The sequence below is a fragment of the Heptranchias perlo genome, chromosome 6 (assembly GCF_035084215.1).
Source record: "Heptranchias perlo isolate sHepPer1 chromosome 6, sHepPer1.hap1, whole genome shotgun sequence".
Classification (NCBI taxonomy): Eukaryota; Metazoa; Chordata; class Chondrichthyes; order Hexanchiformes; family Hexanchidae; genus Heptranchias; species Heptranchias perlo.
Window position 1 is genome coordinate 83,713,493 of NC_090330.1, and position 27,566 is coordinate 83,741,058.

The 27,566-nt window shown below is 44.9% G+C and overlaps 1 pseudogene; it reads left to right on the forward strand.

Moving 5' to 3' along the window:
• Positions 1-18,107, forward strand: part of LOC137323212 (transcriptional activator protein Pur-alpha-like) — a 57,871-nt pseudogene extending 39,764 nt beyond the window's left edge.
• The last annotated feature ends 9,459 nt before the right edge of the window (positions 18,108-27,566 follow it).

Consider the following 27,566-nt stretch of genomic DNA (forward strand, 5'->3'; position numbering starts at 1 on the left):
TCCTCTTACCACTATTTGATCACTGTCTTTTACTATGTGTGCATGTTTGTAAAAATTAAGGTTTATTGATACTACTTAATAATTTCTCCAAACAATCGAAGAGATAAAAATATTTTACCGTTATAAATAAAACTGGTCTTAAATCTTTGTTCTGCTTAATCAATTATAATCTATTTTGAGGTTCTCGCCTTAAAAACTTCCACATTTTCAGTTGACTTTTACTCTCTTATTTTTCTATTATCTTTAACATTGGCTAATTAACTATACTGGGCTACTCATTGAGACTGTGAACCAACTGTTGCCTTGCAAGACTCTGTTTCAACCTTCATTAATATCTAATCTTGTCTTCTCTTTCCTGTGCCATCCAATGTAGATTCTCCTAATCTTGGTCATGTTGCAAGTACCAATATGGATACCGTGTTTTTGAAGTTTTCCAGTGGCCGTCTGAAATATGACCACTAGTTAGATGAGCTCAGATCATTTGGTGGATGGCTCAAACCTCAAAGTGGGCACAAAATTTTGAAAGCCATTCTACTGGCCAATCATAGGGACTGATTGATCAATAGAATGATTTTGAATATTTGTCCAAATTTATTGAATAAAAGTCCTGCAAACAACATTATATACAGCTGAGAGAAGCTGAGTGTATTGTTCACTACAAACATGTGGCTGAAGGAATATAAAAGCAGGGTGTCTGAAACAAAGACAGAGAAAAATATATTTTAAAAAAATTATGTACTAGTCTGTACTTGAGAGGGTAATCTCTCCTTGCGCAACTTCCTGATCCAGAGTGTCAATGTCTTTTCAGAATATATTAGAAATGAAAAACAACCTGGCTTTATATATAAATGAGAATATTTACACCCATCATCCACAACAGATTTCTGTACAAAACTGTTACAATTTCCTGTTACATTGCAAACAGGGAGCACTTTTCAGGCCATGCAAGATTAGAGGGTAGGCAGATAACTAAACCATGGTAGGGTACAAAGGGAAGGCAGATGGGAGGGAAAAAGGATGGAGAGAAATAAGATAAGCAGGGGTAGGGGACTGGTTGAGGGGGGAGGGAAGAGGAGAAAGGAGGGAGAAAGAAGAGAGGATGGGGGGGAAAAGGCAGGGGAGAGGAAAGGGAGAGCAGGGGGAATGGAGAAGGTAGGAGGGGAGGAAAGGAGATTGAAAACTAAATGTAAAGACCAATTGAAAGCTCATAATTTAAAAATGAGCTTGCAGTACATACTACTCACTAAGCTTATACGTGTTAAACATAGATGGGGCTCTGCTATAGGTAAGCTCATTATCAGCCCCCAAAGCCTGACAACACCGATGAATAAACTCATCGGTGATGTTGGAAGGGTTAATTTCTTGAAAGTTACTCTGGACAATTTTTCAGTATGTGTGTTGATAGACATGAGAAAAATTCTTCCGACAAGCTCCCCCAAAGGCTTAAGAAATTTACACGTTGAGTAGGTCAGCCATACAGATCGGAAGGTCCCAGGTTCAATACCCAGTCTGTGCTGTTAGTTGATCTCAGCAAAGTTTTAGGGGTGCTACAGCACCCCTTTGTTAGGAAAGAGAGAAAATCACCCTGGGCTTCCATATCATTGCTATCTAGCAACCCCTGGTGAAAAGTGGATGTCTGGTAAGAATTAGATTGGCTTTGACTGCAATGTCAACTTCGTTTGATTAGCTTACCATATTCACTGTAAAAACGAACACATGAATAATGGGCATTTGGGTGAGGTACTGGATGGTGCACAGTAACCTACGGAACTGTACCCCAGTAAGGAATAAGCACCTTCAAGGAAAGATGCGAGGGGAGAAAATAGGCTAGAGAAAATTTTAAAGTTATTTAAGCAATAATTTGTAGTGACTAAAAATAATAACATACTTGGGCCCATAAACTCAAGTCTGCCCATTCCCTCAAGATGCATTTCCTGCTCCTGAATGGTGAGGCCCAAGGCTTCCAAATATATGGCCTCAGAGCCCGCTGGCAAAGAGTAGTGGGAAATCTGGCCACTGCTTGTGCAAGGTAAGTGGGTCCAGGGATCGGGCGTCTTGGCCGGGAACGGGGTAGATTGGGGGGGTGAGTGGCAGCAATGAGGGTGACTGGTTCCTTTTAATGTGGGGTCGGGAGGAGCAGTCCTGTTCCTCCCAGCTCCACAATCAGGTAAATTACTTACCTTTGTTGCTGGCGATCCCTAGGCTTGGTTTCCCTGAGTGTAGCCCACGATGGCGCTGGCTGCCTCAGGGCAAACTAGTCTTGGAGAAGGGATCTCAAACAGGTGTTAGGCCCCTTATTTTCATAGGCAAAGTGTCTAATGCCTGATTCAGGCATGGCTAAAAGACACCTCTTGTTTGTTTTTACCCAATATCGCGGGACACGCATTTACGGCCAGAACTGTGCACATGCTTCATGCCCGCCATATTTGGAACTTCGTAATCCGAGTAGCGGTCAAGAAACTGGCTCTTTACAGACCAATTTTTAGGCCTTAGCGTTTGCTTTAGACGTTTACAGCAGGTTGTGTCTATGCCGTCTCTTGGCTAGTGCAATTCCACCGCCCTGCTCTTTCCCTGTAGCCCTCTTCCTCTGCTTCAAATAGTCTTCCAATTTTCCCTTGAAAGATACAAAGGTCTCTACCTCAACCACTCCCTGTGACATGCTTCCATGCTTCAATAACCTCCTGTGTAAAGAATTTCTCCCAATCTCTCCTCACTCTCTGTGATCATTTTAAAATGATGGCACCTTGTCACTGATTCCCCAAATAGAGGAAATAGTCTTCCCCTAATCACACTATCAAAACCCTTCATGATTTTAAAAACCTCTGTTAAATCTCATCTTAGCCTTCTCTGCTCCAGACTTTTCTCATAGTTTCCTATACCTGGCAGCATCTTGGTGAATCTATGCTGTATACTCTCTTTGGCTTAATGACATTTCTATAGTGGAGCAACCAAAATTGTACAAAATATGCGAACTATGGCTTAATTAATATTTTGTACAAGTGTATCATTACTTCTTTATTCTTGTATTCTTGTATTCAAGAGATGCAGACTTGAGCATACCTGGTGCTCAACTGGTTTAGCCATCCATCACTAGATCTGGCTGAATGACATCAAGCAATATGGAGTCTCATGCTCCTCACCTAAAACTGCCCGCTACTCCAGGATAATCCTGGAGAGCAAAGATAACACCCAGCTTCTTTTCTCCACTACCAAACATCACCGTACATTCCTATTCCTTGCCCCCTCCACCCTCACCTCCAACAAGAAATGCGAGTAGCTCATGGAGTTCTTTAGCGCTAAGATTGAGACCATCTATTCAGCTGCCTCTCCTGTTTACCCCCTTCCCTTTGTCCACCAAGGCAAAGTGACTGAACATTTAGAGAAATTTGAGCTGGTTAGAGAGAGCCAACGTGGATTTGTAAAGGGTAGGTCATGTCTAATGAACCTAATTGAATTTTTTGAGGAAATAACTAAAGTAATAGACAGGCGAATGTCTATGGATGTAGTTTATATGGATTTCCACAAGGTTCCACGTAAAAAATTGTTAGCTAAAATTAAAGCTCATGGAACTGAACGCAAATTATTGACCTCGTTAGGAGATTGGTTAGGCAGTAGAAGACAGAGTAGGGATAATGGGTATGTATTCCAATTGGAAGGAAGTGACCAGTGGTGTCCCACAAGGATTTGTGCTTGGGCCTCAACTATTTACTATATTTATTAATGACTTAGATAACATAATAGAGAGCCATATATCCAGGTTTGCCAATGGCACAAAGATAGGTGGCATAGTAAGTAGTGTAGACAGGAGCATAAAATTACAAAGAGACATTGATAGATTGAGTAGGTAAAACTGTGGCAGATGAATTTCAATGTAGGTGAGTGTGAAGTCATCCATTTTGGACCAAGAAAGGATAGATCCGAGTATCCAGAGATTCAGAGGTCCATGTACACAGATCACTAAAATATAGTGGTCAGGTACAAAAATAATCGAAAAAGCTAATGAAATGTTAGCCTTTACATCTAGAGAGCTAGAATATAAAGGGGAGGAAGTTTTGCTACAGCTATACAAAGCCGAGCTTAGACCACATCTAGAGTACTGTGTACAGTTCTGGACACCACACCTTAGGAAGGATATATTGGCCTTTCAAGGATTGCAAATTCACCAGAATGTTATCAGGGCTCCAAGGGTTAAATTATGAGGCGAGATTACATAAACTAGGCTTGTATTCCCTGGAATATAGACGGTTAAGGGGTGATTTGATTGAGGATTTTAGGATTTTGAAAGGAATTGATAGGGTATATAGAGAAACAATTTCCAATGGTGGGGAGTCTAGGACAAGGGGACATAACCCTAAAATCAAACCCAGGCCATTCAGGAGAGAAGTTAGGAAACACTTCTCACAAAAGGTAGCAGTGGGGAACTCTCTCCCACAAAAAGAAGTAGATGCTAGCTCAATTTACAATTTTAAATCTGAGATCGATAGATTTTTGCTCGCCAATGGTATTAAGGGATATGGAGCCAAGGTGGGTGGATACAGATCAGTCATGATCTCACTGGATGGTGGATCAAGTTTGAGGGGCTGAATAGCCTACTCCTGTTCCTATGTTCCTAAACCTCCTCCCTGTCCTAACCCTGAACCTGCATCTTTTTCTATTTTCTCTCCGATTTACCCTCATGCTCCTTCCAAGCTCATCTTATCCATGAGACCCAACTCCTGCTCCGTTGACCTCATTCAGGCTAAACTGCTGACCACCCAACTTCCTTTCATGGTCCACATGCGAATAGGACATTCTCCGGTACTTGTCCCCCTTACTTAAAACAACCCACCTTCGACTCCTCTGACCATGCAACTACTGCTCCAATCTCCCTTTTATCTCCCAAGTTCTTGAACATGTTGTTGCTCCCAAATCCATGCCCATCTTTCCCGCAACACTATGTTTGAATCTCTGATCAGATTTCTGTTCCTGCCACACCAGTCACAAATGACATTCTTTGTGATTGTGGCCATGGTGCATTTCTCTCCTCATCTTTTCTGCAGCCTTTGTTAGCAGATTTCTCCCGTTACTGTTGCAACTATGGGTTGTTAATCCAACAATAACCTCTGCTTGATTCTAACCCGAGTGGTTATAAAATAGCAAGTTTAATAGATTGTCTGACAGATAGCATTGTACTACAGTTGTCTTCGACATTACATTGAACAGTATTATAATACAATGGTCTACAGATTACATTAATGATAAACAATCAATACAACCTGATCTATCCACCGAACCCGAGTTGATCAGACTTAGCCTTCACGAACTGCAATGAACTTCCGAATGTCCCCTCTTGAGAGCTCTAACTTTTTGGAGGGAGCGTACCTTATCTTTATACTATTCAGCTGTGTTCTGTATGTAAGCATAGCTGGTCTCATCTCCAGTCCATATACTGTGCTGATGCTCCAAAAACCACCAAGGATTGTTTAATGCCTTAGTTTTTACGTAGCCTTTTATTGTTATCAGGCCTTAGTATGTTTATGCTAGGTTAGGACTCGTGAGTCTTACTGTTTTTCACTATTCAATACGTCAGCACTGTTCTTTCAATGACCTCTTGGGTTTCTCTAAGTTATTTTCCTCAGAGATGCGGACCTTTGCCATCCTATTTTCTATTCATGTTTTAAACCATATTCTTACAGCCTTTGACATGGCCGACCACACCATCCTCCTCCAATGCCTTTCCTCCGCTGTCCACTCTGTGGATTGTTCTTGCTTGGTTCCAGTCTTAACGATCCGATTGTAGCCAGAGTATCTCCAGCAATGGCTTCTCTTCCCACCCCCGCACATTTACCCCTGGAGTCCCCCAAGGATCTGTCTTTGACCACCTCCTCTTTCTCATTTACATGCGGCCCCTTGTTGACATTATCCACAGACATGGGGCCAGGTTCCACATGTACGCTGATGCCACCCAGCTCCATCTCTCTCGACCACTCTATATTGCATCTGGGTTGTCAAACGATATTCAGACTTGGATGAGCCATAATTTCCTCCAGTTAAACATTGAGTAGACTAATGCATCATCTTCAGATCCCGACATAAACTCCTTACCCTTGCCTGAAACATATAAATAAAAGAAATACATCTGGATCAACGACTCAGAACACATTACAAAATAAACATTAAAGAACTGAAAAATTTGAAGTGCAAAGTTTCATATCCTTTACATAAGAAATAGTAGCAGGAGTAGGCCATACGGCCCCTTGAGCCTGCTCTGCCATTCAATAAGATCATGGCTGATCTTCAACCTCAACTCCACTTTCCCACCTGATCCCCATATCCCTTGATTCCTTTAGTGTCCAAAAATCTATCAATCTCAGCCTTGAATATGCTCCACAGTCCTCTGGGGTAAAGAATTCTAAAGATTCACAACCCCCTGAGTGAAGACATTTTTCCTCATCTCAGTGCTAAATGGCCAACCCCTTATCCTGAGATATGTCCCCTAGTTCTAGACTCTCCAACCAGGGGAAACAGCCTCTCAGCATCTACCCTGTCAAGCCCTCTCAGAATTTTATGTTTCAATGAGATCACCTGTTATTCTTCTAAACACCAAAGGATATAGGACCATTCTACTCAATCTCTCCTCATAGGACAACCCTCTCATCCCAGGAATCAATCTAGTGAACCTTTGTTGTACTGCATCTAAGGCAGGTATAACCTTATTTAGGTAAGGAGACCAAAACTGTACACAGTACTCCAGGTGTGGTCTCACCGAAGCCCTGTATAATTGCAGCAAGACTTCCTTACACCTGTACTCCAACCCCCTTGCAATAAATGCCAACATACTATTTGCCTTCCTAATTGCTTGCTGTACCTGAATGTTAACTTTGTGTTTCGTGTACAAGGACACCCAAATCCCTCTGAACACCAACATTTACTAATTTCTCACCATTTAAAAAATATTCTGTTTCTCTATTCTTCCTACTAAAGTGAATATTCTCACATTTCCCCATATTATACACTATCGGCCATCTTCTTGTCCATTCAGTTAACCTGTCGATATCCCTTTGCAGACTCTTTGTATTCCCCTCACAGCTTGCTTTCCCACCTAGCTTTGTATTGTCAGCAAACTTGGATACATTACACATACACTCGGTCCCTTCATCTATATCATTAATATAGATTGTAAATAGCTGAGGCCCAAGCACTGATCCTTGCGGCACCCCACTAGTTACAGCCTGCCAACCTGAAAATGACCCGTTTATTTCTACTCTGTTTTCTGTCTGTTAACCAATCCTCTATCCATGCTAATATATTACCCCCAACCCCATGAGCCCTTATCTTGTGTAACAATCTTGTATTTGGCCCTTATCGAGTGCCTTTTGAAAATCCAAATATACTACATCCACTGGTTCCTCTCCATCTACCCTGATAGTGACATCCTCAAAAAACTCTAATAAATTTATCAAACATGATTTCCGTTTCATAAAACCATGTTGATTCTGCTTAATCATATTATGATTTTCTAAGTGCCCTGTTACCACTTCCTTAATAACGGATTCTAGCATTTTCCTGAAAGTCAGGCTAACTGGCCTGTAGTTCCCTGTCTTCTCTCCTTCCTTCCTTTCTTGAATAGCGGTGTTACATTTGCTACCTTCCAATCCACTGGGACCATTCTAGAATCCAGGAAATTTTGGAAGATCACAACCAATGCATCCACTATCTCTGCAGCCACCTCTTTTAGAACCCTAGGATGTAGGCCATCAGGTCCAGGGGATTTGTCGGCTTTTAGTCCCATTAGTTTCTCCAGTATTTTTTCTTTACTAATATTAATTACTTTAAGTTCTTCACTCTCATTAGACCCTTAATTCCCCACTACTTCTGGTATGTTTTTGTGTCTTCCATTGTGAAGACAGATACAAAATATTTGTTCAATGTCCCTGCCATTTCTTATTCCCCATTATAATTTCTCCTATCTCAGCCTCTGAGTGACCCTGTTTACTTTCGCTACTCTCTTCCTTTTTACATGCTTTTATAATCTGTTTGTATACTTCTTGCTAGTTTACTCTCATTCTATTTTCTCCCTCTTTATCAATTTTTAGGTCATCCTTTGCTGATTTCTAAAACTCTCTGTCTTCAGGCTTGGCAACACTATAAACCTCTTCTTTTAATCTAAGACTATCCTTAATTTCTTTTGTTAGCCACAGGTGGATCACTTATCCCATGGAGTTGTTATTTCTCAACAGAATGTGTATTTGTTGAGAATTATGAAATATTTCTTTAAATGTTTGGCATTGCTAGTCTGCCGTCATACCTTTGAATCTAATTTCCCAATCAACCTTAGCCAACTCACCCCTCATACCTGTGTAATTGGCTTTGTTTAAGTTTATGACTCTAGTTTCGGACTCTAGTACGTCACTCTCGAACTCAATGTGAAATTCATCATATTATGGTCACTGATCCCCAGAGGATCCCTTACTATGAGATTACTAATTAACCCTGTCTCATTACACAAGACAAGATCTAAAATAGCCTGTTCCCCAGTTGGTTCCAAGATGTATTTACTTAGGTCTGTCAAATCACTCCTACTAATCCCTTGATGTTTGAGATCTTGCCTATCTCTTATTTTCTTTTATTTATTAACCTCCACAGTGAAATAAGTCTTCAGCTAGTCATGATCCACCAAGAAAAGTCTAAGTTCATGCAACTCATGTAATGGTCACTTCTTGGGTCAATAAGGAAAATGGAACAAATTATATTTTTTTTACATTTAAGCATTTTGGGACTCATTGGGCCCGATTTTAGCACCCGGTTCCGGGTGCGTTCTCGGCGGGGGGGCCTCTAAAATCCCGGTTTCGAGGAGCGGGACCGGATCGCGCCTCGATCCCGCCCACTTCCGGGTTGCGCGCTGACGTGCGGGGGTGCGTGCGTTGGCCCCGCTGGTGGGAATCCCGCAGGCAATTAAAGCCAGCGGGGTTCCACTTGAGTGTATTTATCTTGGTATTTCAGGTCATTAAATGACCTGATTGAGCTGTTTATTTAACAGGTGTCGGATTTTACAGTGAAATGAGACTGTTTCCCATACTGGGGGAAACACTCACACTCTCAACGGACGTGTTGCAGCCAGCAGCCTGTGGCAGCTGCCAAGGTGCATTCCACAGGTGGGGGGGGGGAGAGCCTTCACCAACGCAGGAGGACACTCCGTAACATTGGGCAACGCCTGCCCTCCACCACCCTCCTCCAAGCAAGAAGATTCACCGGCGTGGAAGTCCAACCCCTGTGCGAGGACACACTTTTCTAGCGTGCACAACCCCGCAAACCTAAACCTGCCAGATGGGTGCTGCGTTGACATCCTCGGAGGACGAACAGGATGACCAGCCTCAGCAGCCTCGCAGTCCACGCCGTCCGCCTCAGAGACATGCATCCCCACAACACGGTGCTGCGGCACATCCACCTGCACAGCAGGATGGAGGGCATCCGCAGAGAGAGATGCGTCGCAGGAGGCACTACCCTCCGCACAGGGTCTACAGACCGAGGCTCAGCTTCATGGACCTCTCTGAGCAGCAGTGCATACGGAGGCTCAGAGTCACTCGCCAGGTAGTCGCCGACATCTGCAGCCTCCTCAATGACGAGCTGCTCCCGGATGGACCAAGCAGCATCTTCTTACCCGTCGCCGTCAAAGTCACCACTGCCCTCAACTTCTTCGCCTCCGGATCCTTCCAGGGTGCCACGGGGGACATCACCGGGGTCTGTCAGTCGTCTGCACACAAGTGCATAAGGCAGGTCACCGATGGGTTGTTCCGCAGGGCCTCGACCTACATCAACTTCGCCATGGATGAGCGCAGCCAGACGGAGAGGGCGGTTGGATTCCATGCTGTGGCTGGCTTCCCACGGGTGCAGGGTGTAATCGATTGCACCCACATAGCAATACGGGCACCTCCACATGAGCCAGGGCTGTTTATCAACAGGAAAGGGTATCACTCCATGAACGCCCAGCTCATTTGTGACCACTGCCAGAGATTCCTACACGTGTGCGCCAGATACCCTGGCAGCTGCCACGATGCCTTCGTCCTCAGGGAGTCCACCGTCCCGCCCCTCTTCCACGCACCCAACGCCGGCAACGGCTGGCTCCTCGGCGACAAGGGATATCCCCTGCACACGTGGCTTATGACACCTCTGAGGAACCCCATTACCGAGCCACAGCGTCGGTATAATGACAGCCACATTGCTACCAGGTCTACAATTGAGCAGGCTATAGGGCTGCTCAAGATGCGCTTCAGGTGCCTTGATCGTTCCGGGGGAGCGCTCCAATACACGCCATTCAGAGTGGGACGAATTATAGTTGTCTGCTGTGCCCTGCATAACATGGCACTACAGAGAGGGGTGCCGCTGGAGGAGGCCCCATGCACACCCGCCACCCACATTGAGGACGACAATGAGGAGGAGGTGGAGGAGGAAGAGGAGGAGGAGGAAGAGGGAGAGGAGGAGGAACGACCCATGCGCCGAACACCGGCTCACCTGCGTGCTCGTCAGGCCAGGGAGGCACTCATATGCCAACGGTTCTCCTAACATCACACTGTGTGAGGCGTTCACATGTCATAACGTGCACAGACGAGGGTCCATACAGGCTCCCTCCACAGAAGAGTGGTGCCTGTACACCTGCACCCACTGGATTATGCTCAATGGGTGGGACGGGGTGGTCGTCGTCATGATGAGGCGCAGGGAAGGGACATATTGCACAAGCCGCAGAATTATGGACAAGAGGTGGCAGCATTGGTGAGAAAAAGTGAGTTTATTTTGTGGTGACATTCAAAGAGTAGAAAATTAAAAAAAAACGACAAACACCCTGTTGCAATCCCTGTGTGCTCACGGAACTTTAGGCGTTCGTTTTCGGGACCCCCTACGTGGTGCTACCCCTGTGGCTCCAGCAGAGGTGGTGGCAGGTTGCTCCTGTTCGTGCCCTGACCGGGTAGATGCTTTGGGCCGACGCCCCCTGGGTTTCGGTGCCCGTGAGGGCACCTCCACAGACTGCTCCTCCTGCACCTGTGCAGGGGCAGACTCGGCCACCTGGAGAGGATGGACTATTGCGGGCACTGGTTGAGAGGGGGGCAACGGGTGAGACTTGGGGGCGCCTTGAGTAGCGTCCACACTTCCATTTCCCCGTTCACCATCTTCCCTCTCATGGCCAAGGCCCACATCACCCCTTCCACCCTGCTGGACGGCAGTTTGGATGACGTGGGTGAGACCTTGCAAGGCCACCTCCAATGTATCTGTCAACCTGTTGATGGCGGCAGAATGTTGTTCACCCTGAATCCGAACAGCCGTTGTGAGGGCCTGGATGGACTCATTGGTGAGCTGTGCGTGACGCTCGAGGGAGGCTAGCCTGTCCTCCACCGCAGACGTTCCCACACCTACCCGCGACACTATCTCAGAGATGCCTTCACGTCCCTGCGACACTATCTCGGCGATACCCTCCTGCACCTGTGCCACCATTCCCCTCATGCAGGAGTTGGACTCCTCCATCCTCCGTGCGATTGTGGAGAGTGCGCGTGGCACCTCTCCCAGTACCTCAGCAATGTTCTGGTGCCCCTCGACGACTCTCCTTTTGACAGGTGGCCCCCTGGGTTCAGCATCTGGGTCCGGCTGAGCAAAGCCTGGAGAAGAGTGCTCCCACCGACGCGGACCCTCCGCGGCTGACCCTGCCACCAGGGTCTGCTCATGCTCATGTGTGCGCGGTGACTCACCATGTGCAATCCCAACTAGCTGAGGGGGGGGACCCACCGAGGTGTGTGTATCTGCGCTGGTGGATGCAAGGCTCATGTGTGACGATGCACCCTCAGAGACGGGCATGTCCTCTGAGGAATCGCCCTCAACCGAGACGTCGATCGCAGACGGTCCTGGAAGAGAACAGAGGGAAATATCAGGCATGTGACCAAATGTGGCGGTGCGGCATATGCCATGTGATGCTACGATCATTCACGATCATGAGTGATGAGTGCCAGCTTTCCCTTACCGGCCGTTTCGCCAGAACCAGACTCGCCATCCGCCATCGACAGGCAATGCAGCGTGCGGCTGATCTCCAGTGCCTCGACCTCGGCGTCTGTCAGGGCCATCTCGTGTGGCGGGCCCCCTCCGGTGCATGCCCTATCGCGTGCGTTCCTGGCCCTCTTCTCCTGTGAGGGCAAAACACAAAAACGTTATTGAGTGATGATTACAATGTGAGACGCTTCAAGCATTGGTGTGATTGGGTTGAACGTGTGCCAGATGGATGGGAGGATGCGTGTGCCACATGGCCATCCCATTGTATGGGCATTGGGGTGTGTGGTAGTGGTCGAGTGGGGACAGGGACGGTGGGTACGTGCAGGCACTGTGAGGATGATAGTTGGGTGGCTGTGAGGATTGGTGCGGGAGCGCAGTACTGTCAGTGGAGATGGGGTTGTGAGGTGTTTGAGGTGATGTGGAAGACGGAGTGATGCAGAATGCGTTAGTGTACTCACTTTTCCGGACCTGGTGAGGTCATTGAATCTCTTGCGGCACTGAATCCAAGTGCGGGTGGTGTTTCCCCTGCTTGTGACCTCCGCGGCCACCTCCTCCCATGCCCTCTTGGTGGCGCTGGCAGGGCACCTCCTTCCATCCGTGGGGAACAGCGTCTCCCTCCTCATGCGGACCCCGTCCAGCAGCACCTGGAGGGCGTGGTCCGTGAAACGGGGAGCAGCCTTACCCCTGTGCTCCTCCATCCTTGATGGAGTGTAGTTTGTGGCTGGAGGGGCTTTGGTGGACTGCCCCTTTAAATAGAGCGCAACCATCGCTCAGACGTCAATGCGCATGCGCAGGCCGCCGGCACGCAGCTGAGAAGCGCGGAACCCGTAACTGCCGGCTAATCACATCAATCATCCCGCGATCGCGTGCGCAACGCACTCAATTTGGCCGGCGCGTTTTCCTCGAGCCCGCCCGACCACCCGCTGCCAACCCGCACCCCTGGTAAAATCGGGCCCATTAAATCTAGAGTTCCCCAGCCTAGTTTTCTGTACTGATTCGGCATAGTTGATTTTGCATGTGGAGATTAAAGAAATAAAAGAATGCTAGATTTTAACTACAAAGCTCCCTCCATTGGTTTGCTAGCAGTTTTCTGCTTGACTGGTGGGCACTGCAGGATATCAACTGTTTCGTTGATCCAAATTTCAAAATTGTAATTTAAAAATGAGTGCCAGTAAAACTTTTAGTTTGGTAAGGTCATTTGTTATTAGTAGTGCCTTCCTTCTGGGGGTGGGGTGGTGTTTGTAGTTGTCCTTGTAGCGTTGGCCCTGTACAAAATAGGACCTATAATGCAGTTCCGATTTGGCCCTCAATTTTCTCTCTTACCTGATGCACCTGAAGATTTCTGTTTTTTTTGTGCCATCTAATTCCTTTGGGGCATCTTTTCACTTGTCATTCCAATATTGCAAGGCAGAATCATAGAATGTTATAGCACTGAAACAGGCCATTAAGCCCATCTATGAAGTCTGTGCCAATATTTTTGTCCACAAGAGGCACTTAGTACAATCGCATTCACTTAGATGATTCTCATACCCTTCAACATTTCAGTTGAAAAATAATTTGAGTCTGGGATCAACAATGGTTTGTAACAAAGTACTCCACATTCTAACCACTCTCTGTGTAAAGAATTTTATTCTAACCTTTGCTTTAATTCTTTTTGTTATTTTAAATGTGTGATCTCTCATTACTATCTGCCTGACCAACAGAAACAATCTACCACAACTAAACTTATCATAACCCGTCATCATTTTGACAACCTTCAACTGTCTAAGCTTTAGTGAAAAAGTCACTAACTTCTCGAGTCTCTGCTCATAACTATAAACCTCTTATCCCTGGTAACATGCCAGCAAATCAACATTACACCTTTCTCATTGCTTTATATCAACGGATATGGGAATTGGGCGGGAAAGTGGAGTTGATGTAGAAGATCAGCCATGATCTTATTGAATGGCGGAGCAGGCTCGAGGGGCCACGCAGCCGACTCTTGCTCCTTTTTTTTATATTCTTACGTTTATATCCTTCTTATATCAGGGTGCACAAAATTGCATACAATAGCTTAACTGTAGCCTAATTAAGGTCTTGTACAAGTTCAACATTACCTCCTACCTTTTGTGTTCTAAAACTCGAGCTAAAAGACCAATGATTTCATCGAGCACTAGGCGCAGCTGGGCCTCTCGGACTCGGATGCCGGCCTGAGCTCCGACGAGCCCCGCCGTGTGCTGAAGAGCGAGTTCCTGGCGCGGGAGAACCGCAAGTACTACATGGACCTGAAGGAGAACAAGCGAGGTCGCTTCCTGCGCATCCACCAGACCTTAAATCGAGGCCCCGGCTTGGGGGGGGCGCAAGCCCAGACCATCGCCCTGCCGGCCCAAGGGCTCATCGAGTTCAGGGACGCGCTGGCGAAGCTGATCGACGACTACGGCGTGGACGACGAGCCATGTGGCCAGTCTGAGTTGCCCAAGGGCACGTCCATCACCGTGGACAGAAAGCACTTCTTCTTCGACGTGGGCTCCAACAATTACGGCGTGTTCATGCGAGTGAGTGAGGTGAAGCCCTCTTACAGGAACTCCATCACCATCCTCTATAAAGCCTGGTCCAAGTTCGGCAGCACCTTCAGCAAGTATGCAGAGAAGATGAAGGAGATCCAGGACAAACATCGGGACAAGAAGGAAAAAGCAGGAACTAAGTGTCACAAAACATATTTGAAAGTTCTTTATCTGAATGCACGTAGCATTCGTAACAAAATGGATGAGTTAGCAGCACAAATAACTACGTATGGGTATGATCTTGTGGCCATTCCAGAAACATGGCTGCAGGGTGACGACTGGGAATTAAATATGCCAGGGTATTTAACAATCAGGAAGGACAGGCAGAAGGGAAAGGGAGGTAGGATGGCTATGTTAATAAAGGAAGGAATCACTGTAATACAGAGAAATGATATTGGGACAAAGGATCAGGATAATGAAACAGTTTGGGTAGAGATAAGGAATAATAAGGGGAAAAAAACACTAGTGGGCGTAGTATATAGGCCTCCTAATAGTTGCAACTCTGCTGGAAGAAGTATTAATCAGGAAATAGTCGGGGCATGTAATAAGGGAACAGCTATAATTATGGGGGATTTTAACTATCATATTAACTGGACAAATCAAATTGGGCAGGGCAGCCTTGAGGAAGAGTTTATTGAGTGTATTAGGGATGGATTTCTTGAGCAGTATGTAACTGATCCTACAAGGGGGCAAGCAACCTTGGACCTGGTCCTGTGTAATGAGCCAGGATTAATTAATAATGTCCTAGTTAAGGATCCCCTTGGAATGAGTGACCATAACATGGTTACATTCCATATCCAATGAGAGGGTGAGAAGGTTGCTTCTCAAACAAGCGTACTGAGCTTGAATAAAGGAGACTATGATGGTATGAGGGCAGAATTGATTAAAGTGGACTGGGAAAATAGATTAAGGGGGAAGACGGTACATGAGCAGTAGTGTTCATTTAAGGAGTTATTTTACAACTTTCAAAAAATATATATTCCACTGAGGAAAAAAGGGTGTAAAAGAAATGACAGCCATCCATGGCTAAGTAAAGAAATTAAGGATAGTATCCGACTAAAAACTAGGACATATATGGTAGCCAAACTTAGTGGGAGGATAGAAGATTGGGAAGTCTTCAAAAGACAGCAAAAAGTAACGAAAGGATTGATTAAGAAAGGGAAGATAGATTATGAAATAAATTGGCAAAAAATATAAAAACAGATAGCAAGAGTTTCTATCGTTATATAAAAAAAGGGTGGCTAAGGCAAACGTAGGTCCTTTAGAGGATGAGACCGGGAAATTAATGGTGGGAAACATGGAGATGGCAAAAATGCTGAACAAATATTTTGTTTGTCTTTATGGTAGAGGACAATAAGAATATCCCAACACTGGACAAACAGGGGGCTCTGGGGGGGGAGGAGCTAAATGCGATTAAAATCACTAAGGAATTGGTACTTAGTAAATTAATGGGACTCAAGGTGGATAAATCCCCTGGACCTGATGGCTTACATCCGAGGGTCTTGAGGGAAGTGGCAGTGGGGATTGTGGATGCTTTGGTAATAATTTTCCAAAATTCTCTGGACTCGGCAAAGGTCCCAGCAGATTGGAAAACTGCTAATGTAACACCCTTATTTAAAAAGGGTAGTAGGCAGAAGGCTGGAAATTATAGACCAGTTAGCCTAACATCTGTGGTGGGTAAAATTTTGGAGTCTATTATTAAGGAGACAGTAGCAGAACATTTGGACAAACATAATTTAATAGGACAAAGTCAGCATGGCTTTACGAGGGGAAAGTCATGTTTGACAAATTTGCTTGAGTTCTTTGAGGACATAATGTACAGGGTGGATAAAGGGGATCCAGTGGACGTAGTGTATTTAGACTTCCAGAAGGCATTCGACAAGGTGCCACATAAAAGATTATTGCTCAAGATAAAGAATCACTGGATTGGGGGTAATATTCTCGCATGGGTGGAGGATTGGTTATCTAACAGGAAGCAGAGAGTTGGGATAAATGGTTCATTCTTGGACTGGCAACCAGTGGCCAGTGGTGTTCCGCAGGGGTCGGTGCTGGGTCCCCAATTCTTTACGATCTATATTAACGATTTGGAGGAGGGGACTGAGTGCAACATATCGAAGTTTGCAGATGATACAAAGATGGGAGGGAAAGTAGAGAGTGAGAAGGACATAAAAAACCTGCAGGGGGATATAGACAGGCTGGTTGAGTGGGCGGAGATTTGGCAGATGAAATACAACATTGGAAAATGTGAGGTTATGCACTTTGGCAGGAAAAACCAGAGAGCAAGTTATTTTCTTGATGGCAAGAGACTGGAAAGTACTGCAGTACAAAGGGATCTGGGGGTCCTAGTGCAAGAAAATCAAAAAGTTAGTATGCAGGTGCAGCAGGTGATCAAGAAGGCCAACGGAATGTTGGCGTTTATCGCTAGGGGGATAGAATATAAAAACAGGGAGGTATTGCTGCAGTTATATAAGGTATTGGTGAGACCGCGCCTAGAATACTGCATACAGTTTTGGTGTCCATACTTAAGAAAAGACATACTTGCTCTCGAGGCAGTACAAAGAAGGTTCACTCGGTTAATCCCGGGGATGAGGGGGCGGACATATGAGGAGAGGTTGAGTAGATTGGGACTCTACTCATTGGAGTTCAGAAGAATGAGAGGCGATCTTATTGAAACATATAAGATTGTGAAGGGGCTTGATCGGGTGGATGCGGTAAGGATGTTCCCAAGGTTGGGTGAAACTAGAACTAGGGGGCATAATCTTAGAATAAGGGGCTGCTCCTTCAAAACTGAGATGAGGGGAAACTTCTTCACTCAGAGGGTGGTAGGTCTGTGGAATTTGCTGCCCCAGGAAGCTACATCATTGAATAAATTCAAAGCAGAAATAGACAGTTTCCTAGAAGTGAAGGGAATTAGGGGTTACGGGGAGCGGGCAGGAAATTGGACATGAATTTAGACTTGAGGTTAGGATCAGATCAGCCATGATCTTATTAAATGGCGGAGCAGGCTCAAAGGGCCGATTGGCCTACTCCTGTTCCTATTTCTTATGTTCTTATGATTCTGTTTATCCTTTTTATGACTTTATCTACTTGTGCTGCTTCCTATAATACCCTGTGCATCAGCATACAAATGCCTTTCTGCTCCTCTACACCATTTAAAATCTGACCTCTTAAGAATGGGGAAAGGAAGAACATCTTATCTCCAAAAAAATTATTTTTTCTAATTTCTCTTTCACCTGCCCATCCTGCTAGTTTATCCCGGTCCCCCTGTTTTCTTTCACAGTTCTGGTTCCAATTTTCCATCAATACATCAAGATTCCAATACAAACATTTATCTGACACAAGCGAAAGATCTAATTCTGATATGCCATGCATTTCTCCAAATGTTATCAAAGAGCTGATCAACATCTGCTGAGAGTGGAGGAACGTGATCTGCATTCGTTTGCATCGCGGGGTTAGAAATACGCACTTTTTGAACTTCTCTGCCGGAACAGCTCCGTTGCCAAGCAACGGAAAAAATCCGGTGGCGATGACCGATTGAAGGGCGGTTGTTGACCCGAAGGTGAAGAAGTGTTATCGGGGGAGTTGGCTGCTGCGTTGAAGGATGGCAACGGTTATGATGTGATGCTGCGGAGTAGCTTTGCCCGTACAGTATGTTCTATTAAAGCTGTGTTTATATATTAAGATTTAACTTTTTATTCTCTGCCAAGTGTGCGTTAAATGTTACTTGGATGCAGGATTCCGTTATTTTTTATGATTACGCTCTGAACTCGGGTGAATGGAATGGAATGGAATGCGCGTGCGAAGGAGTGGATGGAACGCGGTGAGTAACGGTTGCGGCGCGCGCCCCCCGGCCGCGGGGAGCTTTTCACGGAGTCCTCCAACGACTGGAACGCGCGGCTTCGTTGTTGAGGGACAACAAAAAAATGTGGAAGATTCTGCCGACGAAGATATTAAAAATGGTGAACTAAGCACTTGTTTCTGGCAGAGGACAGATTATTACTCGTGCCTGTATCTAACTGCGTTAACACCTGTGGGTTGCTGGGCTCCAAGGTAAAAGTAAATTTTAAGCAAAATAAATCTTCCAGCATGCCTTTTGTAAGCTCCATTTTAAAAATGTAAAATCAGAACATCACCCGAATTCGGAGCCTTTTCCAATGCCCGATATTATTTAAAACTATATGAATTTGCCTTCAAGGTATAATTTCTACTTTGCCTGCATTTAATTTGTAATAGATGTATGGTGTGGCTATTAACTTGTAATCACTGATTATGCATGTACTTGACAGTGGATAGTGAATAAAATCTTTGTAATAGTATCATAGTATGGTACAGCACAGAAGGAGACCATTTGATTCATCATGCCTGTACTAGTTCTTTGAAAGAGCTATCCAATTAGTCCCACTCCCCTGCTCTTTCCAATTAGTCCTGTAATTTTTTATCCTTCAAGTATTTATCCAATTTCCTTTTGAAAGTTAATATTGAATCTGTATCCCCCCACCCTTTCAGACAGTGCATTCCAGATCATCATAACTCCCTGCATTTAAAAAAAAATATTTCCTCATGTCGCCTCTGGTTCTTTTACCAATCACCTTCCATCTGTGTCCTCTGGTTATCGACCCTTCTGCCACTGGAAACAGTTTCTCCTTATTTACCCTGTCAAAACCCTTCATGATTTTGAACACCTCTATCAAATCTCCTCTTAATGTTCTCTGCTGTAAGAACATAAACTCGAGCTCCTCCATTCTCTCCACATATCCCTGGTACCATTCTAGTAAATCTCTTCTGCACTCTCTCTATAAGGCCATGACATCCTTCCTAAAATGTGGTGCCCAGAATTAACACCATACTCCAACTGAGGCCTAACCAGTGTTTTGTAAGGGTTTAGCATGCTTTCCTTGCTTTTGTACTCTATGCCTCTATTTATATGCTTCTTTAACTGCCTTCTCAACTTCTCCTGCCACCTTCAAAGATTTGTGTGCATATACTCCCAGGTCTCTCTGTTCCTGTAGTTTATATTGTCTCTCCTTGTACTTCCTACCAAAATGTATCACTTCATACTTCTCTGCGTTAAATTAGAGTCATAGAGTTATACAGCACGGATAGAGGCCCTTCGGCCCATCGTGTCCGCGCCGGCCATCAAGCCCTGTCTACTCTAATCCCATATTCCAGCATTTGGTCCGTAGCCTTGTATGCTATGGCATTTCAAGTGCTCATCCAAATGCTTCTTGAATGTTGTGAGGGTTCCTACCTCCACAACCCTTTCAGGCAGTGAGTTCCAGACTCCAACCACCCTCTGGGTGAAAAAGTTCTTTCTCAAATCCCCTCTAAACCTCCCGCCTTTTACCTTGAATCTATGTCCCCTTGTTATAGAACCCTCAACGAAGGGAAAAAGCTCCTTAGTATCCATCCTATCTGTGCCCCTCATAATTTTGTACACCTCAATCATGTCCCCCCTCAGCCTCCTCTGCTCCAAGGAAAACAAACCCAATCTTCCCAGTCTCACTTCATAGCTGAAGCGCTCCAGCCCTGGTAACATCCTGGTGAATCTCCTCTGCACCCTCTCCAAAGCGATCACATCCTTCCTGTAGTGTGGCGACCAGAACTGCACACAGTACTCCAGTTGTGGCCTGACCAGTGTTTTATACAGCTCCATCATAACCTCCTTGCTCTTATATTCTATGCCTCGGCTAATAAAGGCAAGTATCCCATATGCCTTCTTTACCACCTTATCTACCTGTTCCGCCGCCTTCAGGGATCTGTGAACTTGCACACCAAGATCCCTCTGACCCTCTGTCTTGCCTAGGGTCCTCCCATTCATTGTGTATTCCCTTGCCTTGTTAGTCCCTCCAAAGTGCATCACCTCGCACTTTTCCGGGTTAAATTCCATTTGCCACTGTTCCGCCCATCTGACCAACCCATCTATATCGTCCTGCAGACTGAGGCTATCCTCCTCGCTATTTACCACCCTACCAATCTTTGTATCATCAGCGAACTTACTGATCATACCTTTTACATTCATATCCAAGTCATTAATGTAGACCACAAACAGCAAGGGACCCAGCACCGATCCCTGTGGTACCCCACTGGCCACAGGCTTCCAGTCACAAAAACAACCTTCGACCATCACCCTCTGCCTTCTGCCACTAAGCCAGTTTTGTATCCAAAGTGCCAAGGCACCCTGGATTCCATGGGCTCGTACCTTCTTGACCAGTCTCCTGTGCGGGACTTTATCGAAGGCCTTACTGAAATCCATGTATACCACATCCACTGCGTTACCCTCATCCACACGCCTAGTCACCCCCTCAAAAAAATTCAATCAAATTAGTCAGACATGATCTTCCCTTGACAAAGCCATGTTGACGATCCCTGATTAATCCTTGCTTCTCCAAGTGGAGACTAATTTTGTCCTTCAGAATTTTTTCCAATAATTTTCCTACCACTGATGTTAGGCTCACTGGCCTGTAGTTCCCTGGTTTTTCCCTACTCCCCAGTCTGTTACTATCCTCCACGTTGTTTACTACATTTCTGCGTTTCGTGTCAACTGCAAAATTAATGAAATTTACATTATATGTATGGTGCATATTTAAATTTTTTCACATTTATACTGATTATTATATCACTAGCAGTGTTGAGGCATACAAGGATCTATTAGTGTTTTCGAAGCTAAAAGTTATTAGTGAATGCAGCTTTATTTAACTTATAAGTTTTACCATCCAGATTTTCTTTCGAAGGTACTGTAATCATTTTATATGTTTGAGGCAAATTCCATCACTCGTCTTATTTTTGGCAGTGACATTTTTACTTACTGTTTCATAGAAGTTACAATTGAGTTTCAACTTGGCAGGTCAACTTGATAAGGGGTATTGGAGTTTCTGCAATTATTTGTTCACGTGACTTTCTTTTATCCTGTAGGTCTTGCCATCATTTGCAAAAATAACAGCACGATTTAAATTAATCATTTCACAAATACACAATTTATTTTTCATAAGCATAAATTTTCACACATAATTTGAAGATTAGTAGTTTTTTTAAATTCGTTCGTGGGATGTGGGCGTCGCTGGCGAGGCCGGCATTTATTGCCCATCCCTAATTGCCCTCGAGAAGGTGGTGGTGAGTCGCCTTCCTGAACCGCTGCAGTCCGTGTGGTGAAGGTTCTCCCACAGTGCTGTTAGGGAGGGAGTTCCAGGATTTTGACCCACGACGATGAAGGAACGGCGATATATTTCCAAGTCGGGATGCTGTGTGACTTGGAGAGGAACGTGCAGTTGGTGTTGTTCCCATGTGCCTGCTGCTCTTGTCCTTCCAGGTGGTAGAGGTCGCGGGTTTGGGAGGTGCTGTCGAAGAAGCCTTGGCGAGTTGCTGCAGTGCATCCTGTGGATGGTACTGCAGCCACAGTGCGCCAGTGGTGAAGGGAGTGAATATTTAGGGTGGTGGATGGGGTGCAAATCAAGCGGGCTGCTTTGTCCTGGATGGTGTCGAGCTTCTTGAGTGTTGTTGGAGCTGCACTCGTCCAGGCAAGTGGAGAGTATTCCATCACACTCCTGACTTGTGCCTTGTACATGGTGGAAAGGTTTTGGGGAGTCAGGAGGTGAGTCACTCGCCACAGAATACCCAGTCTCTGACCTGCTCTTGTAGCCACAGTATTTATATGGCTGGTCCAGTTAAGTTTCTGGTCAATGGTGACCCCCAGGATGTTGATGGTGGGGGATTCGGTTATATTGTTATATTGTAAAATGTTACCCCACTGGTTTACTACAATAAGTATCTATAATGGAAACAAATAAGTCATACAGTGCATTATAACATAAGTGTAATGTTATATTTTAGGGGAAAAAAGTGTTCTTCCTATCTTAGAGTATAATAGGGGAGGCCTAGAGCGGGAAGAGAGTCTAGGAGTCTAAGGCAAGTCATGGCAGCACAGCTCGCACCCGTGATATGCTCCTCCTGCACTATGTGGGAAGTCATGGACACTACCAGTGTCCCTGGCGACCATGTGTGCAGGAAGTGTGTCCAGCTGCAGCTACTGGCTAACCGTCTTTCGGAGCTGGAGCTGCGGGTGGATTCACTGTGGAGCATCCGCGATGCTGAGACTATCGTGGATAGCACGTTCAGTGAGGTGGTCACGCCGCAGGTAAAGATTACGCAGGCAGAAAGGAAATGGGTGACCGCCAGGCAGAGTAAAAGGACGAGGCAGGTAGAGCAGGAGTCCCCTGGGGCCATCTCCCTCTCAAACAGATATTCTGCTTTGGATGCTGTTGGGGGAGATGACTTATCAGGTTCGGGGCACCACGGGTGGCTCTGCTGCACAGGAGGGGAGGAAGAAGAGTGGCAGGGCTATAGTGATAGGGGATTCCATTGTAAGGGGAACAGATAGGTGTTTCTGCGGCCGCAAACGTGACTCCAGGATGGTATGTTGACTCCCTGGTGCTAGGGTCAAGGATGTCACGGAGCGGCTGCAGGGCATTCTGGAGGGGGAGGGTGATCAGCCAGTAGTCGTGGTCCATATTGGTACCAACGACATAGGTAAAAAAAGGGATGAGGTCCTGCAAGGTGAATTTAAGGAGTTAGGAGATAAATTAAAAAGCAGGACTTCAAAGGTAGTGATCTCAGGATTACTACCGGTGCCACGTGTTAGTGAGTATAGGAACAGGAGAACAGACAGGATGAATGCGTGGCTGCAGGGATGGTGTAGGAGGGAGGGATTTAGATTCCTGGGACATTGGGACCGGTTCTGGGGAAGGTGGGACCTGTACAAGCGTGACTGGTTACACCCGAGCAGGACCGGGACAAATGTCCTCGTGGGGGTGTTTGCTCGTGCTGTTGGGGAAAGTTTAAACTAGAGTGGCAGGGGGATGGGAACCTGAGCGGGGAGTCAGAAGGGAATAAAGTTGAGAGCAGCAAGAGAGGGGAAGACCCAGGGGAAATCTACAATACAAATAGTACAAACAGTTGTTCAAGAACAAGTGAAAGGGAAAAGCATAGAGCAGTGGAAAGAAAGTGTACTTTAGGTACTTTACACACTACAGATAAAATAAAAACTAGAAGGCTTAAGGCGATTAACCCAGCATCAAAGCTGTGGCAGGGGGTTGGGAACCTGAGCAGGGAGTCAGAGGAAAGCATATCAGGAAGGGACAGAAGGTATGGAGTAAAAGGTAAAGTGTTAAAAAAGGAAAAAGCTGGAACTAAGTGTCACAAAACATATTTGAAAGTTCTTTATCTGAATGCACGTAGCATTCGTAACAAAATGGACGAGTTAACGGCACAAATAACGACGTATGGGTATGATCTTGTGGCCATTACAGAAACATGGCTGCAGGGTGACAACGACTGGGAATTAAATATGCCAGGGTATTTAACAATCAGGAAGGAAGGGGAGGTGGGGTGGCTATGTTAATAAGGGAAGGAATCACTGTAATACAGAGAAAAGCTATTGGGACAAAGGATCAGGATAATGAAACAGTTTGGGTAGAGATAAGGAATAATAAGGGGCAAAAAACACTCGTGGGCGTAGTATTTAGGCCTCCTAATAGTTGCAACTCTGCTGGAAGAAGTATTAATCAGGAAATAGTCGGGGCATGTAATAAGGGAACAGCTATAATTATGGGGGATTTTAACTATCATATTAACTGGACAAATCAAATTGGGCAGGGCAGCCTTGAGGAAGAGTTTATTGAGTGTATTAGGGATGGATTTCTTGAGCAGTATGTAACTGAACCTATAAGGGGGAAAGCAACCTTGGACCTGGTCCTGTGTAATGAGCCAGGATTAATAATGTCCCAGTTAAGGATCCCCTTGGAATGAGTGACCATAACATGGTTACATTCCATATCCAATTAGAGGGTGAGAAGGTTGGTTGTCAAACAAGCGTACTGAGCTTGAATAAAGGAGACTATGATGGTATGAGAGCGGAATTGATTAAAGTGGACTGGGAAAATAGATTAAGGGGTAAGACGGTACGGGAGCAGTGGTGTTCATTTAAGGAGTTATTTTACAACTTTCAAAAAATATATATTCCACTGAGGAAAAAAGGGTGTAAAAGAAATGACAGCCATCCGTGGCTAAGTAAAGAAATTAAGGATAGTATCCGACTAAAAACAAGGACATATAAGGTAGCCAAACTTAGTGGGAGGATAGAAGATTGGGAAGTCTTCAAAAGACAGCAAAAAGTAACTGAAGGATTGATTAAGAAAGGGAAGATAGATTATGAAAATAAATTGGCAAAAAATATAAAAACAGATAGCAAGAGTTTCTACAGTTATATAAAAGAAAAAGGGTGGCTAAGGCAAACATAGGTCCCTTAGAGGATGAGACCGGGAAATTAATGGTGGGAAACATGGAGATGGCAAAAATGCTGAACAAATATTTTGTTTCAGTCTTTACGGTAGAGGACACTAAGAATATCCCAACACTGGCCAAACAGGGGGCTCTGGGGTGGGGGAGGAGCTAAATACGATTAAAATCACTAAGGAATTGGTACTCAGTAAGTTAATGGGACTCAAGGCGGATAAATCCCCTGGACCTGATGGTCTTGAGGGAAGTGGCATGGCTTTAAAAAAGGAAAAGTCATGTCTGACAAATTTGCTTGAGTTCTTTGAGGATATAACGTACAGGGTGGATAAAGGGGAACCAGTGGACGTAGTGTATTTGGACTTCCACAAGGTGCCGCATAAAAGATTATTGCTCAAGATAAAGAATCACTGGATTGGGGGTAATATTCTGGCATGGGTGGAGGATTGGTTATCTAACAGGAAGCAGAGAGTTGGGATAAATGGTACATTCTTGGACTGGCAACCTGTAGCCAGTGGTGTTCCGCAGGGGCCGGTGCTGGGTCCCCAACTCTTTACAATCTATATTAACGCTTTGGAGGAGGGGACCGAGTGTAACGTATCAAAGTTTGCAGATGATACAAAGATGGGAGGGAAAGTCGAGAGTGAGGAGGACATAAAAAACCTACAAGGGGATATGGACAGGCTGGGTGAGTGGGCGGAGATTTGGCAGATGCAATACAATATTGGAAAATGTGAGGTTATGCACTATGGCAGGAAAAATCGGAGAGCAAGTTATTATCTTAATGGCGAGCAACTGGAAAGTACTGCAGTACAAAGGGATCTGGGGGTCCTATTGCAAGAAAATCAAAAAGTTAGTATGCAGGTGCAGCAGGTGATCGAGAAGGCCAACGGAATGTTGGCTTTTATTGCGAGAGGGTTTGAATATAAAAACATGGAGGTATTGCTGCAGTTATATAAGGTATTGGTGAGACCGCACCTGGAATACTGCATACAGTTTTGGTGTCCATACTTAAGAAAAGACAAACTTGCTCTCGAGGCAGTACAAAGAAGGTTCACTCGGTTAATCCCGGGGATGAGGGGGTGGACATATGAGGAGAGGTTGAGTAGATTGGGACTCTCCTCATTGGAGTTCAGAAGAATGAGAGGCGATCTTATTGAAACATATAAGATTGTGAAGGGGCTTGATCGGGTGGATGCGGTAAGGATGTTCCCAAAGATGGGTGAAACTAGAACTAGGGGGCATAATCTTAGAATAAGGGGCTGCTCTTTCAAAACTGAGATGAGGAGAAACTTCTTCACTCAGAGGGTAGTAGGTCTGTGGAATTTGCTGCCCCAGGAAGCTGTGGAAGCTACATCATTAAATAAATTTAAAACAGAAATCGACAGTTTCCTAGAAGTGAAGGGAATTAGGGGTTACGGGGAGCGGGCAGGAAATTGGACATGAATTTAGATTTGAGGTTAGGATCAGATCAGCCATGATCTTATTGAATGGCGCAGCAGGCTCGAGGGGCCGATTGGCCTACTCCTGCTCCTATTTCTTATGTTCTTATGTTTACAAAAATCTATGCAGTTTTTAAACCTGATCTCAGTGGGTCTAAATTGTGACTTGGGAATTACATAGAATTTACAGCACAGAAAACAGGCCATTCGGCCCAACAGGTCTGTGCCAGTGTTTATGCTCCATCTGCACCTCCTCCCACCTTCATCTCACCCTGTCAACATATCCATCTATCTCTTTGTACTTATCTCGCCTCCCCTTAAATGCATCTGTGGTCGAGGGATTCGTATCTGAACTCCCAAGACAACGTTATAGCTTTGAGATGCCACTTATCACATGAAGACTCGGTGTTTTTTGCAGCTTGAATTTTCTTAAAGCATACAATTTTGGTTTTACCAGTACCCACATGTTTGAAGAATAAAGAGAATATATCAATAGCAACGAAAAGTTCCAAGCATTCTTTACCCATCCAAAAAACTTTTATGTGTCATTCATACCTGCAGCAGACTTGCACATGTTTATAAGAATCCATCATAACCAGAGATATTTGGTCAACATTTGTACAATATTTACTTCTGGTAACTGGATTTTGCTGGCAACGTTGTGTTGTAAAGATGATGTCTCCTTGATGGTGAGCAGTTTTGGTACACAGCTGTTTGGAGATCCAAGGGCTTTATTTACACGGCCTGATCTAAAATTGTGCACCCACAGTTATTATCCATCAATTATAAAAGCACAATAATTAGATTTAATTACAAAATGCTTTAAATTAGATTGGACAATTGGATGTAGTTGTCCACATTGCATCCTGCAGATTGTATTTCTTAAATGTTCCACAAAATATAACAGCAAATTCATTGGTATTTTCCTTCATGCATTTTCATTGTGTATGCACAGGAAAAGTGATCAAAAATTTACATGAAAAACAGGTCCATGATCCATGAGCACTTTTTTCTACAATGATTATCAACTTGAATGGTCTTGACATTGTATGGAAAAAAAAAGTTCTCTCATTGATTTGTCTGTTAACATTTTTGATATTACTAAAAACGGGTGGATGTTTTTCAAATTCCTTGCTTTCGGCACCTAACTTTTCAGTATTCGGATTACCAATCCAGATAATCCCTCTCAGTGGATGAACTGAGAACCTTTTCAGAATTGCTGGCAATCTTTTAAAATTCACTTTTCTAAGATGTTTAATTGAAAAATAGAGTTACCGATCTT